Source organism: Sus scrofa, chromosome 16, assembly GCF_000003025.6.
Source record: "Sus scrofa isolate TJ Tabasco breed Duroc chromosome 16, Sscrofa11.1, whole genome shotgun sequence".
NCBI classification, from domain to species: domain Eukaryota; kingdom Metazoa; phylum Chordata; class Mammalia; order Artiodactyla; family Suidae; genus Sus; species Sus scrofa.
Window position 1 is genome coordinate 14,062,845 of NC_010458.4, and position 14,748 is coordinate 14,077,592.

Below are 14,748 nucleotides of genomic sequence, written 5' to 3' on the forward strand. Positions count from 1 at the left end.
ATAGAGTGACAATTGTAGCTCCAATTCAGCCCTTAGCCCAGTAACTTCCGTATGCTGCACCTACGGTCCTAAAAAAAAACCTTACTGAAGGAATTATTTAAGAAAACATGATTCACCCAAAACACAAATCATTGTGTTTCCTTACTGAAAACATCCAATAGCTTTTTATTATATAATCTTAAAACTCCAAATTGGGCATATTTTCACTTTTGTTTTATAACTGTAAATGACATTTTAGCCCAAATGGACACAGCATAGTAGAGTGAGAGGCATATTACCTACATGTTATTTTGGATGAGAATACTGTCATTATAATTATTTACTTTGCACAAATGATGTAGTCTTATCAATATACATTGAGTACTGTGCTGACAGGTACTTTTACAGAAGGGTGCCCAAAGAGTCCTTGTGAGGTCAAAGGTGAGTTTTTTGGCAAAAACATTAAGCAAACATATCAGGGACCCAAGAGAAGATGACCAGGATCACCTAATTCAGATATGGTTAGGAAAATATTGAATACCAACCAAAAGACTGTCTAGTGTTCTGGTAGAAAGAAATAAGAATTAGACTAATAAATATAAACATCTCTGAAAATTTAATCAGAGTTCATTGAAAAGTGGAAATCAATAAAAAAGAAAGAGAAGCCATGAAAGTGCCAGATATAAGGGTAGGCATGACATAACAAAGTGATGAGAGTGGAACCTGTAGGATGGCAGATAATTAGAAGTAGAGAAGAACTGAAGTCACATAATTAGATCCCTCCCTTTAGAAACTATATAAGAAGTATGACAACAATGTTCAAAACAAATTTACACAGATAGGAAGTAATCAACATTTAGAGACATTTGAGACAATTCCAGGACAGATCCTGCTGTCCTTAGTGCCTTAGAGAAGGATAGAACCCCCTTCAACATTCAGGATAAAGGAGGACTAAATCTATTATGGAATTCTTGGGGTTTTTGAGTTTTGGGGGAAAGTTATAAGGCTATCTGTCCCTTATCATTATAGATAATGATACAAAAATATACAGACATATGTACAGGTATATATGTCCTCTTTACTATAAGATATTCTTCCCTGCCTTAGCTTCAGTGAGTCTTCAGTTTATATCCAGGAGAAACTAAAAAACTAAGTATTTTGGACAGTCAGTTAATATTTAAATATTCGATAGTAGCAGTCTGAAATTAACACCGCTGTATAAATAGTAACATTTAGTAAAAGTCTAACTTTGTATACATACAAAGGTGAATATCATATCAGAAGCATTTGTTTGAAGAAGCAAGAAAAAATGCAAGAATGCAGGTCATTGACATTATTGTGAAAAATGGAAATGTCCAGTTTACTTTTTTATTACTAAGTTTAAAAGTAAGTAAGCATAATATAACAATAAAGTTTTTACAATTAAATTAATTGTAATTAGGATATTATAAAATGAGCAAAATTTAACATACCAGAGCTTTAAAATCTGCCATTTTTTTCTACCTAAAATGATGTTTCTCATATTTTCTTCTCTCCATTCAGAACCAATTCAAATATCACCTTCTCAAAATAACCTTCCTTACTACCTTGATATGTTTCACCCATTCCTTCAGTAACTCTCCATTCTACTGCCTATTTTCTCAGCATCCATCATTACCATATTTATCTTATTTATTACCTGCATTTCTCCCCAAGAAAGTATCTTCTTGTAATTAGAAACTATTTATATCATGTTCACTGCTAAAACCTCAGCACCCAGAAAAATACTGTCACATGGTAAATATTTAATAAATATAACTTAAAATAGTTTCTATATTTTATGAATAAAAGTAGCTTCATTTTCAAAAATTAGAAATAAATTGTCCAATCATTAGCGTTCACCCTCAAATATAACTTCCAAGTTAATTTTAGCAAATGCTACTCACAAGCATACAATCATTATTACCAGTTTTGTTTGAAATGTATTTTTCAAATCACAATAAAATTCATATACAAATAAACCATCTTTATAAGCTCTATTCATTTTAAGGTCAAGAATGCCGTTCACTTTATAGTCATTAATGTAATTCAAAGAATAAAAGAGAGAAAACCATAAAAATGATAGAAAAGGAAAGCTAAATATTTGGCATTAAAATATGTGATGATATGAGATACTATGAAATTTTATGACCATTGATTTAAAATTTCCGTAACTCATTCAAATCTACAAGATCCATGTGTAATGTACTCATCCTAACTTACGGCGATAAACTTTATGGTATTTTATCTGTGATAGTAAATATCCTATATTAATTTCAATATGGTGTAAGTTCACAGCACAAAAATGTTCAAAATAGAAAGGATTTTTGCTGTATGCTATGTCAACTTAAATAACCATATAATATGTATATATGAATATTTATATTCATAATGTTGTAACTGACTTCCTGATCTGCTTTATCTGATTTTAAAAACAATGAAAGTAGTCTTCAAATTAAACTAGCTAAATTTCAACATCCTTTACCTAGATATAATGATCCTGATCTGTGACATTCTTAATAATAATAAAGAGTAGTTTTCATGGGATCAGTAGTGTCTTTTCCTAATACCTATAATATAGATACTGCTAATATCTTTGCTCAGCAAGCTTGAAGACCTCTGAAACATCAAAAAGTTCCTGAAACTCATACATGAAATATATGGTAAAGCTGATTTTTATACTTTAAATGTCTGATTCCAGGACTTTGCTTGCTATTATGACCATATTACATTACCTATTTAAACTTCTTGTCCATTGCATTTTATTACATACAAGACAATTAGCACTCAGAAATTAAGATAAATTACCAAGAAAATCAGTAAATGGACCTGGGAAGAGAGTGTATGTCTACTGACACCACCAATATAGTGCATTTTTACTGTTTTGATAAAGTTGTAGTACTAGCTACAAATATTTTACCTGATAATTTGTTAATCAGCCCAGAGCTTTTTTCAGGGTGATATGTAAACTCCATGAATATGAAAATTTTGACCTTTTTTTTCCCCCCAGGGAATTCACAATAAATCATAAGTATAGTATTTTTGTAGAGGTTTCAGGATAGTTCTGATCACTTGAAATGTATACTTTGGGCCCTTTAAGGCTGTGGACACATATTTAAGATTCAAAATTTAGCAGAAAATATTAAAATATAAGATAAAAACCAATTGCTGAAGACTTGGAACCAGGGTTGAGATATACTGATGTATTTCCAGATGTGATGGATTCGGGGTTGGGGGTAAGGGAGAGAGGGCTACTTACACATATCCTTAATTTACAAAAATATAGGAGTTCCCATCGTGGCTCAGTGGTTAATGAACCCGACAAGTAACCATGAGGTTGTGGATTTGATCCTTGGCCTTGCTCAGTGGGTTAAGGATCTGGTGTTGCCGTGAGCTGTGGTGTAGGTCTCAGATGTGGCTCAGATACAGTGTTGCTGTGTCTCTGGTGTAGGCTAGGCTGGTGGCTACAGCTCCAATTTGACCCCTAGCCTGGGACCCTTCATATGCATGGGTGTGGGCCTTAAAAGACAAAAGACAAAAAAAACCCAAAAATGTACTTTGTGGGGAATGTATCATACTACCGGGGAACTGCTCATACTTTTCTATGAATGTATGACCCCTAGCCTGGGACCCTCCATATGCCATGGGTGTGGGCCTTAAAAGACAAAAGACGACAAAAACCAGAAAATGTACTTTTGTGGGGAATGTATCATACTGTGGGGAACTGCTAATACTTTTTGCAAGGTGAGCAGTTTAAAGATTATGATAATACAACAAAGAGATATGAAGGTTTTTATAAGAGAGGTTGAAGACTAGATAGTAAGACTATCTAGATAGTAAGACTAATGTAATATGTCAGGATTTGGTATTTCATTTTATAAGACAGAATTACAAATCATACATTTATATGTCTGTATTTTGGAAGCAGTGAGGAGGAATAGAAAAAAAAAAGTGATGGCCTTAGATTAATTTGAAAAAGTAGCTTTTAAAGGGGAATTATAATCCCCATTGTGTGCCCCATTTCATATTAGTATTGTTGATTTCGATCTTAGGGACAACATCAAACAAGAGTTCATTTTACACAGAGCAACTAGATTCATGGAGCAGTCTTTAAAACATTATGTATCTTGAAATTGATGTGATAATGTTTATTTATACTGATGAGAAAGTACAGAGTGGACAAAGTTTTCTTTGAATGCTTTTCTTTTAATACTGTTCATTAGGGGTGAAATAAAGGTTAGTGCCAATTAAAACTAAGACAAAATAAAGAGAGAAGTTACAAACAGATAAATGTTGCCACTTCTGGCAAAAGAGGAATCTCTAACATCTGAAGCTGTGTGGAAACAAGAACAGTTTCCATGCGAAGGTCTTCCCAGCACAGAGCCTAGGGCATGCAGGTGTTCAATAAGGAGTAAGTTCAAAGGTAAAAATAATAATAATAATAATAATCAGCCAACAGATGAATTAATTAATTATTTAAAAATCTGAAGATCTTTTTTTCCTGAGTGGATTTAAAAGAGAAGAATACAAAGGGTGTGTATAGGATTCTGAGTTCTCAATAAGCCTACACACATTTGGGACACAATATTATGCTACTGATGTTATGAGAAGCAAACCTGTAAAATGTATGATAGACTGTCATTTCTATCACATGAAAATCAGCTTCTAAATATGAAAAGTTTTCGTGCATTAATTTGAATAATCCTGAAGCCAAACGGTCAATGTCAAAAACTTTGCCAATTTGTCTCCTCAAACTTGCTCACACCTTATGAGTAATAACTATATAAGGATAGCCTTATATTTTCAAGTCCCAATTTTTCTTATTGATTCTCCAAAATTCTCATGCAGCTGTATACACAGCAGGACCACATTCCTGGACTTGCAGTCAAACCCACTTGTCAGTAGGACCATGTCTCCTTGTTCTACTTATCTCTTCTTAATAAATTGTGACCTTGGTAATATTTAACTCCCTATAGGGACAATTTTGAATCAGTTAGAGAGTAAAAGTTGGGAGAAGTGGAACATAGGAGAAGAGTTTCTAAAATCGTCCATGAATTTATTGACCAATTTTTATTAGCTCCACATCTAAGGAGTTCCTCATATTAGAAAGCTACATTTCTGTTACAGTCCACTGAATCCACTCCCCAAAATGCAAGCCAAATTAAGAGGGAATGGCACTTGTAGTTAAATATATTCTATCTCTGAAGCAGAGGAGGAGTGGGGGTAGAAAAAACTGATAAGGGGAAAGAAGCAAAACAGTAAATATGGAAACAGAAGTAGCAGCAAACCTAAAACTGCAATGAAGATAAAAAAACACAAGAAGTTAGAAGCAGCAAGAGAAGTAAATTATCACAGTTCATTGCATGGAAAAAGTAAATCTGCTTCCTATGAATCAGCATAGATTTACACTCATTTGGTAGAGGTCAGTGGACCTCTATTTTAGCCTTCAAATAAATTAGAATTTAAGCAGAAGAGAAAGGAAAAAGGGGATAGATGTGGATAATTTCCTTCCTCATATATTACAGTTATATATAAAAGAGAAAATACATCTAAGACTTTCAGCACAATACATATCACCTAGCATTTTAGAAATGGTAATTAATTCATTATATAGAGTTATAAGGGTATCAGTATATCATTTGATGTATCTTATTAGTATATTTGTTATTGAGACCTTTTTAATCACATGTTAAGATTAAAAATCCCTTCAGTAATCTTAACATATGCTTACTTTACTATATATTAAACTGATGCAAAACAACTTGACTATTGACTGTTAATACTTTAAAAATTGTTTTGGCATTGTCTTGTGACACAGAAGGTTAAGGATCTGGCATTGTCACTGCAGCAACTTGAGTCACTGCTGTAGCATGGGTTTGGTCCCTGGCCCAGGAATTTCCTCATGTCATAGGCAAGGTCTAAATAAATAAATAAATAAATAAATAAATTTTTAAAATTTAAAAATAAAATTTTCTCATCATGGAGATAAATATTAGTTTCCCATGGGTTCCTGTTGACACAAGTCAAAATACTGGATGAAAAATCAAAAAAATCAAATAATTACATTTAGAAAAATGATATAAAACTATAATTTGAATAAAATGTACATCAATGATAGTTTATAAAACAACTCTTATTTGTAGAAAGCCACTGTATTGTATGACTATGTATAGAATTGTGTAATGATCAACTAGTTATTTTCTAAAATTTGCTTTCAAATCCATATTTCATATAACAAAATATTATTTATAAATGCTTGGTGACATGTTTTTTCAAACTCATAATCTAAATAAAATTTTTCTTCTGAGGTAGAATTCCCTCAACACTCTTTCCACATGGGTGTTTACTTATGTTTTCTTTTAAGTTTACAAGAGGGTAATTTAAAAACATGGTCATTGAACTACAATGCAAGACATAGAAATGGCATATTTATCGTGAAGTTAAATTTTCTCCCTCCCTGGAAAGCTCAATTTCAACGAAAGCCTTCAATAAACACAGTTTAATCTTGCATATAATGAATAAGAATCTCCATGCATGTGTTTAAATAAAGGGTTGCAGTAATCCCAAAGGCTAAGCTGCATTTGTCAGCAGCAACTACAAGTAGCATGGATTTGGGGAGACATCAGTGAGAGCATCTGTACTAAATTAAACTATTGTGTGATTCTACTACTGAGTCTGCAGTTGAATCCCACACTTTCTTAGTCTATGTTCTGTCATTTGCATCAGTTTCAGTATTTACCTTTGGGTATAAGTAATTATATACTCAAGTAGTGTCCTGATATTTATTTATTTTAAAAATTCTAACAGAATAATTATCCTCTTAATTTCCTAAAATTAAAAAAAAATTTCCAAAGTAGAAACTATTTGAATAAGATAATCTTTCATATTTACCTAATGCAAATGAAATTTAATGCAAATCTCAAGTCCAAAGTAGTGAGCTTTAGATGCAACATACTTGTTTATCTATCTATCTAAATATGAAGAGATAAGTATATAGATATGAGAGTACTGATTAAAAAATTTCATTTACTGTCCCAAAATAACTCTGCTATATTAAAAAAACATAAGCTTATTATTGATATTCACTATTTGTATTTCAATAGAACTCCCTATTCTAAACTGACCGAAGTTAATTTTAATTATAAATAAAAATATATTTATTGCCAGTAAGATAATAGTGTCCTTCATTTTAATGATTATATCAAGGATCCCAATTCTAAAACTTAAAAAACAGGCATATATGATTTGCATACATAACCATATATATTATTATATTAGTGTATCAATTATTAGTCCTTGAAAGAATAAGTATTGTCAGAAATACAAACCTGATTCTTATTTAATGCCCTCGTACTAAAAAGCATAAATGAATTGAAACTACATATAAAATGTCACATCGTCTAAATAAACTGGCAAGATTTGGGGCAAAAGAAAAATATTATTTATTTTCTAATAATTAAAACTATTTCAATCTCTGCTCAGTATATGTATAGTTGATTTATAATGTATTAATAGTTGTAACATTAAACTGGAAGGAGAGGAGTGGAAGTAATACAAATATTTATCTTTGACTGTTTCATTAAATTACTGTTACATATGTTAGACATAAAGCGATGTTATTTAACCACAGTATCATATTTTAAATATAAAGAAAATTTGAATTAAGCAAATAAAAATTTACCCAGTAATACAAGAAATGTAAAATGCCTACTGATGTGATCATCAGCTATGGAAAATGACCAGACAAATAATTTAAAATTCTACCACACAATGTGCTATCTCTGTATTATATATATGTTAAAAATAATAAGGATCTTACTTTATAATAATTATCTAATTTTTACCTAATATAATATGAGATAGCATTACAATTCCTATTTTATTTTCCCACCCACCATAAAATTGATGGAAAGAGATTATATTTTATAAGGTCTTCAAGACTTTTGACATTCTATGGAGAACAGTTATTTCCAGTTGCAGTTTTTAAAAATGGAAGTCTAATTCTCCCTATTCTAAAAATTATCCAAATTAGATATAACACACAGACTTTTTAAAATTTTTCCAAACTTAAAAAATAGTTTTAATTGCTATTTTATAATTTGTTCATTATATATCTATAATTGCTTGACAAAAGAGATTTTTATTGTCTAATGTTATAATGTAACAATTTAAAGGCTTTAATTAATTTATACATTGAAATAATTGCATTATTCCTTTTTATTTTCCATATGTATATTTTGTTTACACATACACATACACAACACACATACCTGCAGATACAGATACACAGGAAAAGATATAGATGCAAGTGTATAGATAAAGATATAAAGATATAGGTATATAGATGCTACTTTGCAATTTTACTTTGTAAGTTTTCTCTGATATTTCATCTGTGGCATAATTACCATTACAGTGAAAAATAGATTTGACACTCTTAGACTTCTGATATATTCTTTGCATTGTGAAGTATTTATAACTCACAAACATAAATATTTTGAAAACTATTTCTGGACATTAAATTATATCAATAACCTGCTTCAATAGGAAAAAAATAGATGATAAGAAGTTACTTAAATTTTCTGGGGGAAAACCTGTTTTGAAAACTTTTAGGGTTGATGGCCTAATTTATAAAAGCAGAATATTTTACATGCTGTCATTTGTCACAGGAAGTGAATTATTGGTCTTTATTTTTTAGATTACACATTGTTATATTGTTGTCCTTATTATATTGGCTTCTTATAAATATTGTTTCTTTTTTTGACTTTCCTAAGATCCTGTTTTAGTAAATATGAGGAGAAAGTCCATTATGCATTGGTTACTTCATTAATAATACATAAAGTATACTGAGTTTAGCATATTCCAATATAAATTATGTCAAGTATATATTTCTTACAATATGTTTAGGATCATCTTCATCTTTAGACTCAAAACTCAAATAACTATTAGCCACTGCTAACTCCATTCTTTACAATTGTAAGGTCAATCTCAGAGTGATATATGTGTCAGGTTTTTAAATTCATACTTATGAAACTTGCATATGCTGTGTTGTTTCATTGATTAATTAGAAAGACCAAGAAGTATCCTGCTTGTGAAGAGAAACAGAGAATATGAGAGCACTCATTCCCTCTGCAGTTGATTTATGATTTAGCAAAATAATGAAATGGAAATAAAGGAAAACCTTAAAATTCACTTTGAGAAAATATACAGGTCTCCTTTTCCCCATTTTTTCTTTTAAAAATAAATATGTATTACACACACACACACACGCACACACACACACACACACACACAGCAACAACAAAAATACCTCATGAGGTTTCCATTTTCTCTTCATAAGCAATAAGATCCATTATTATGACTTTTATGATTTGGGAGGTGTTTCTTGGTAGTGCTATTATAAAATGTCTTGGTTAAGCTCCAGAGACCTGCTTTTATTCAGGCACTTTGCATTCTTAATGTGGCTATAAGACCATCTCTTAGTAGTGCTAAATTTAGGAATAAGTGCATTAACATATTAGGAGTGCTATGAAAATGTATAAGAGTGCTCTAAAGACACTCTCCTCACTGTGCATTCCTTACCATATTTTAATGATGAGGATAATGGCGGTTCCAGGCAGAGGAATTTGAAGTGATTCATAAGAGCAAAAAACTTTTCCAGAATATTTAAAACAATCTAGGAGTCAGTATTGTCAATTAATCATTCTTTGTGCGTATATTCCTAATATGATTTTCATGACTCAACTTTTACATAATGTTTCCATATAATGATATATGTTCACATAATGTTGCCAATTTTTCATATATAATTTGACAGTCTTAATTATGTAATCTGATCTTTCTAAACCTCAGTTTTCTTGTGTAACATCAGAGTTGGAGGTAGTTATAACTCCTTTTTTAAAGTTCTAGAATTTTATGTAAATGTCTAAATAAGATAATGTCATAGACATGTCAAAGACAACTCATCTTTGAAAACAGATATCCAGGATACAAAGAAAGAAATTTATTTACCTTAGGAAATATATCTTATGTTCTACAATAAAGATAATCTTATTTATAAATTTATATCAGGTATAAACAAACAATTAAAACCAATGTCCTTTGGTCCCATTTAGCATGTTTTCTTTAAGAAAACTTAAGTAGGTAAATTAAAAAATAAAATGTCTAAGAAACTAACTAGAGTTCTTAATGAAGTAACTCGCCATAAACCAAACTTACTCTGCAGTTAATATTACTATTGATTTGATATTAATATGTATTATATATACAGGCATATATATTGTTGAAGTCAGAAGTATAAATATTTAAAAGATCATATTGGACCTTTTCTAAAGTATCACACTTTAAAAAAAAAAACTTTAGACTTATGTATACTTTATATTTAAAATTTCTTTTGAGGGAACAAAATAAGTTTCAAAAATATGACAAACTAATGATCCATTTTATGAAGCATTTATATAATGTTAAATAATTACCCATCTAGGCTCCTCAGTTCCATAGAGAACAAGTTACAGCCAATGTTTATTCATGACACACTCACGTGTATTTTTAAAATTAACTCTCAACCTAATTTATACTTTTTTGCATATAGTATATTGCCATATCACTCACACATTTTATGTATGTAATTTAAGCATTGTGCAAAGCATTCTGTTAACTATACCTACACATTGTGCAAATACTGTAGGGAAAGCATGTCTATTTCATATCACTACTGATGTCTAAAAGGAGGTAATCTAGTAGGGAAAAAACCCTCCAATTAGTATTTTTTAGTCCCATTTTGTGAAAGTACCGTGCAAGGGACATTTAACTGGCTAAACTTTGCATGTATGAGGGCCATAGCAAAATATCAAGTGAAATTGTTTCATGCAAGGTGACATTCAGAATAGGTTCTGACCCAACATACAATTTATCAAGTTTAGCAACAAAACATTTAAAAATGTAATTTCAGAAAAATATTGTGATCTTTTACACATGGGCAGTGGTACAAGACATTTTTATTTCAATTATGCAATGAATAAAATAATGGTGGCATAATTGTATGAACCATTTAAAATTGTTTTTTAAACTATCAAATAGAGTAATAAAGGCAAAAATTATTTTTGTATCCTAGAAATATTATCTTATACGACTAGCTTTACTAGTCCTACCGAATCTTTCTGAGTTATAATAAGTTAGTGAATTCTTTCTAAATTGATACTACGATCTTCTTCCTCTGAAGCATTTTTATTCATTATTTCCAGAATTAGATTTGCTTTTACCATGAGCTTTATCTTACACTTTTTCATTTTTCAAAACAAACACATAGATGACAGTATTTCAACATCTATTAAGTGTGTACAATTATTTTGTACTCTTTCTTTGAGAAAACTTTAATTGAATTCATAATGTGTTTGATAACATGACCACAAATGCATGCCATTCATGTTATGTCCAAGTTATTTGCTACTATGTGCTGGAATAGCATGTTATTTCACTTTCTTTTCTTTTTTTTTTTTTTAAATCTACCTTCAAACCTGTAGTAACCAGTTTCCTAGTTATAGCACAAATATATTTTACACTTAACATACCATTGCCTAGGTAATGAAGCAGTGTCTGAATCTGAAGATGGGATTTATCCTCTACTGAATGTCAGAGGTTTGTAAATCATATTTTTCCAAGTTAAGAATATTGAAGGATCAAATTCATTATTAGCTATGACTAAAGATGGGCAACTCTTCTAGTTCCACAGATAAGAGAGCCAAATGAAGATTTCCTCTTGTCATGCAAAAGTTAACACTTTTTGCTGTTACAGAAATTACTCATCTTTTCATGCTTCCTAGATTTCAAAGACCTTGTGAAAAAATCCTGATTAGTAATCTCATAGATATATAACACAGTATTAAATGACAACAGATCTCCAGAAAAGACCTCCAATTTCTCCTCAAATCTAAATTATGAAATTCTTATCAAAAGTTGATACTGCAAATAAATATAAACTTATCTACTACATGTGATCACTTTTATTTTATGCACTTTTGTTATTTAAAATATATTCTGAGAATATACACTGTTAACAGTATCTAAATGTAAATGCTGTAGAATATTAATAACCTTTTAGTTAAAATTCATCATGCCTTTTCTGAGATTAGCATGCCTGAAAATTTAATTGCTGTGAATAGTTATATTGAGTATGGAAAGAAATTAAAAAAAAAACAATGCTCCATCAAGTCTTTGTATTTTCCATAGCACTTCAAATAAAACATATCAGTTTTGCCTTTGAAATTCCCTCCTCTGGTTTTTATCCAGTCTTTATTACATTAAGATACATTTGCCTACAATAACAGAGAGCAATTATAGCTAACAGATGGACACATTCAGAATACTGACCTGAGTGAAACCACAAATATATCAAGAAACCTCCTTTACCAGGTAAAGTGATCACCATAATCCTGACATCCTATGTCCATCTATATATGCGTTATTTTTACTATGTATATATCAATCATTTCATTTTAATATTAAAAATAAAGAAATTGTATCTTATTAAAATAAGAAAAATATGTGTGTATTTTTGACAGTTCTGACCAAATTATGCAAACAAAAGTTATGAGAAAACCAGGAGTCCATTTCAAATTAATATAATAATAGTACACAGAAACATAATTAATATGTAATTCAAATCCACTAAATCTACTAACACAATGTGAAGTTTAGTTTTATTTTTATAATAATGCTCCATATGCAAATTTGAGCGCTATAAAAAGAGCTTGGATAGGTATCGGTTTTGGAAAAGTCAGATAAGAAAACACTGCAGTTTTTTCACAGAGCATTTTAATATCTTACTCAAGTACTACAAAATGTATTCTTACCTGCTTCTAAATTATGAGAGAGAAAGAGGGAAAGAGCGAAATATAACAGCTAGGAGAAAAGCAGTGTTTGTACTATTGCATTATAAGAAATTAAAAATTAAAGAGCTATATTGTCAAGCAAAGTAAATGACATTTACCTTGTTTAGGAATGGAATTGAGTTTAGCCCTGATCAGCGCTGACAATTCCGATGTTGCTTCTGTCTCATTCCTTCTCTTTTTATAGTATCTTCACAGCTGAATCTTCATGAATCTCAGTGTGCCTCCCTCTTCCAGCGAGCATCACTTTTAACTCAGACAGGCAGGAAGCTAAAGCCAAAGGAACTCTCTGTCTGATTGGTTTCCATTCAGCGTTTCTGATTAATAAGAGTCGTTCCTCACATAGGAAGATATTGCCGCTGATGGCGCTGCAGGGCTCCAGGTTTGGGTTGGGGGAGTAAAGACTCTATAGGCACAGTGATTTGCAAGCGAATGAAGTGGGAGGGCTCAGAGAAGAGGGCTTTGTCAAATACCCCCATAAGAGAAAATAACCCAGTGTTTTTCATCTCTGTTAATCAGCTCTGCTTAATATGTTTGCAATTGGGAGAGAAAGGTCACAGCATGTCTGTAACCTGTAAATCATCTCTAGAAAATATATATCACATAGAGAGTGCTGTTGCTCAAAAGGAATTTTGTGTAGTCCCTGCAGAATTCAAGGCTACCTATTTCAATTTCAATACCAAAATTCCAAGTTTAAGAAAAGGAAGAGAAAGAATGCAGATTATATTTATCAGTAGTAATGAATTTTTATGTCTGAGTTTTTTAAAATAATATTTCAAAAACAGTAATTTTAAAACATCTAATAATTGATGTCTTCACATGTTTTTTCTCAGTAAAGAAAATGATTTCAAATATAATTTCAAATTTCTATAACACTTTTCTTTTTACTTGATAATGCAAATGAGGGATTTTCACTTTCCCTGGAAATATCCAAATATAATTGTGACCATGGCAACATCACAAGGACTAGATGGTCCACCTGTTAGATTTGCTGTTGTACATTGTACAACTATTAGAGACCATAAGCCATAACAAAATCAAATCCTGTTTCAGGAGAGAAGTCTCTTTAGTACTTCTGGAAATGGCACAATAAGAAAAATATTGATTAGTAGATAAATCCTTCTGAAAAGAAGTTCTAGTAATAGTTGTATGAAATGCACGGTGGGAATATGGCTCATTTTATAACGGGTCGTTAAGTCACAGTAAGTAAATAGCTTAAGTGCCAAAAAATATCAATATCCTATTTGATGCTTTGAAGGAAAACTGACAATAGAAAATAAAAAATATAATTGCCACTTCTTCCACCACCCCACCATAGCGAAGAATATCCAAGAAGTGTAGATAACAAAGCTGCCTGTGCATTATGGAGATTCATTTCTTAAAAGGGAAAACACATACTTAGAAAATATGGTCTCACATGTCCCAAAAAAATATATATGACACTGCTAATGCATGGTAATTGAACTTGTAGCACACAGTTTTAAAACAATTGTGAATTTCAAAATGTAGGAAATGGACCCCAAGCAAAGGAATTTCACCCTTTCAATCTACAAATGAAGGAAGAGAAAGAAGAAATAAAGCATGTTGTCAGAGGCTGGATAGATCCAAGTGGTTAAGAACAGCTTAGTGAATGGAGGCTAAGAGTGTTTTCTGGAGGCAAAGAAACTTAATATAAAATTCACATTCTCCTTTATATTCATTTCTTCCAGGTCTACTTGTTCCTTTAGATAAACATATTATAGAAATTTCTCTGTTAATGCTGAGATAAAGTAATGCATGTGAAGTGGGAAAAAGGAACCAAACAAAGTATTTTATCATAGTTTAAGGTAAATGGTCACAAATAAAAGCTTTAAATCCCTAAAGTTGC

At 30.9% G+C, this 14,748-nt stretch overlaps 1 protein-coding gene across 1 annotated transcript in view; it reads right to left on the reverse strand.

Moving 5' to 3' along the window:
- Positions 1 to 13,654, reverse strand: part of CDH9 (cadherin 9) — a 137,788-nt gene extending 124,134 nt beyond the window's left edge. The window contains exon 1 of the mRNA XM_021076628.1: positions 12,983 to 13,654. The gene's annotated coding sequence lies outside the window, so the exon portion shown is untranslated. The remainder of the gene's footprint in view (positions 1 to 12,982) is intronic.